This window comes from Mchenga conophoros, linkage group LG12 (genome assembly GCF_057382185.1).
Source record: "Mchenga conophoros isolate Kocher_MC1m ecotype Shallow Benthic linkage group LG12, M_conophoros_male_GT1.1, whole genome shotgun sequence".
NCBI lineage: Eukaryota > Metazoa > Chordata > Actinopteri > Cichliformes > Cichlidae > Mchenga > Mchenga conophoros.
Window position 1 is genome coordinate 9,412,782 of NC_140537.1, and position 2,250 is coordinate 9,415,031.

Consider the following 2,250-nt stretch of genomic DNA (forward strand, 5'->3'; position numbering starts at 1 on the left):
TTTTTATTTGCCAGTGGTACGCAATGATATTATGTAATGTAAACACATTGCAATTATGTTCCTGCAACACAAATTATGGCTTTAAATCCTACTTAATTTTTTCAATTGAAATATTAACTGATTATTATTGACAAAAAAGGCAAAGACTGTGAGTGCTACTGAACAATTCACCTTTATTAAACTGTAACAGCAGTGAAAGCAGCAATTCTGCCATGAACAAGTCCAAAATCACATCCATGTAAACTTGTTAACACATTTTTAAAGATAGCCTGCAGAAATAACTAAAAGAAAAAGTTAGTTTGGGAATATATTTGCAAATATTTCACAAAAAACTGACCTTAGCAGCAAATAAAAGAAAGTGCTTATAGATGATCCTGTCATCTCTTACATATAAAACATTTGTATTAATTACACAATTGAAAATGTAAACTAAATTAAGACTACCTGAAAAAAAGCAACACGCTTTTATGAATAAACAGATTTACCCAAATATAACTTGTGTGTTATTTGACAACAGTTTCAGCTTCTGTACAAGTATTTACCTGTATAAGATTTCAACTAAGTTGAGCCTTAAATGACATTGTTACATAACTAATACCAAACACCTACATGAATTTTAATCTTCATTTTAAACATGTAAGCAGGACATTAAGGTTGACTTAGAACATATTGCTAAAAATCGTCAGTAAAAATTTCTTACAACATGATACCAAAAGGAAAAATTATCCTGCATTGCAGTCACATGAGGGGAAAGCAATAAAAACATAAGCAGTATAACATTACTGAACACAAAATGAAAAACTGCAAAGAATTGCAGAAGTGCAGTCTTTGACTTCTCAATGAAACAGATGGTTTTTGAAAGCAAGAACTTTAGAGAGTTTAGCTCCATCCAGTTCCATGAAAACCTTCTGGAAAACGTCAAAGTTGTAGCAAAGGTCAGCAGGGTAGGCAAGGTTTAATGCATACATGAGTCCAAATAGCATTATCACAGCAACTGCTACATTATCCAAAGTCTTCGCCACCCTGATGCCTGCAAGGACAACTCTTGTTCATCTGCTGAAGCTTGCTCTTTAAGAAGATAAATTCAAACAGTGGTGTCTTCAACAGTCTCACTGATGGCACGTTCTTCCATGCCCTGTAAAAAAGAAGCCATGTTAGTCATTTCCAAGTAAGTAATATGACACACTGTGGAAAGTCCAAAAAAAAAAAAAAAAAAAGACAAGTACATACCACATACTCCTGGATAAGCATGCCAGGGTCTTCACCCATGTAGATACACACTCCCTTAACACACTCAGCATCAACATCTTCACACTGAAATGAAATGTATGTAATTAGCATCTTCATTCAGCTCTTGTCCTTCATTTAAGTTTTAATAGTGTACTTTACATGAATGTTTTTAAAGTAAAGGCACACAAATTAATAATAGGTTTACTGGCAATTAATAATAAGTTGACAAAGTGAAGGTTAAAAAAACAAGTAGATGTAAAAATACAAAATGAGAGAATTTATCATGGGAAACATTTGAAATCTTCCACAATTATAAAATTTCATCCAAAGAGGATCATGTTAAGTGAATGTTGAGGCTTTATCACTTACATTATCCATTTATGCCACAATTCTTTTCAGTATTAGTCCAAGCTCTCCTCTTCTGTTGACCAACTTCACCAGGTTGTCCAAGTGGAGATCCAGCTGAGCCAGGAACTTTGTTTGAGGGGGGATAGTGGCAATTCTCTTAAACTCAGCGTTGATCTGAAAACATGAGCACAGAGAAATGAGCTTCAAAGGTTTAATACCTGGAAGAAGGCCGCAATCACTCATGCTGAAGAAATGGGCTGTCAAATAACAACTGTGCCTTAACCATTTTAGGCTAATACCACAAGAACACCGTGTATGAGGCAAACCTTACCTCATGGAAATCAAATAGAGCAGGCCATCTTGCCATGAAAGCCTCCACCATTGGTGCAGCACGAACAACTTCATGTCTTCTGTATGAAAAAGTCTTTTCCATCTTGAGTTTCACCAACTCTGTTACTCTTTTTTATGTCCATGTGGTGGGCTTTGACATGTCAATAGCTTTAAGAGTCCCCTTGTCTGCTACTTCTGAAACTGAGGTAAGGTTAAGAAACTCATTCCCAAACAAGGAATCCATAAACTGAAGCTGCCCTGAAGACAACACTGTCTCTTGACTTCAACGATGAGATCCTCAGTTGATTCAGGCGCTTCATTAGAGAGTGAGCCTTCGACAGG

At 35.7% G+C, this 2,250-nt stretch overlaps 1 pseudogene across 1 annotated transcript; it reads right to left on the minus strand.

Annotated features, from left to right (window-relative positions):
* Positions 1 to 465: 465 nt before the first annotated feature.
* Positions 466 to 1,947, minus strand: LOC146562119 (uncharacterized; annotated as a pseudogene). Its single transcript, XR_014894533.1, has 4 exons — positions 1,910 to 1,947; positions 1,600 to 1,752; positions 1,231 to 1,314; positions 466 to 1,135 (listed from the first exon to the last, which is right to left on the minus strand). The product of XR_014894533.1 is annotated as an uncharacterized LOC146562119 (transcript).
* Positions 1,948 to 2,250: the final 303 nt, after the last annotated feature.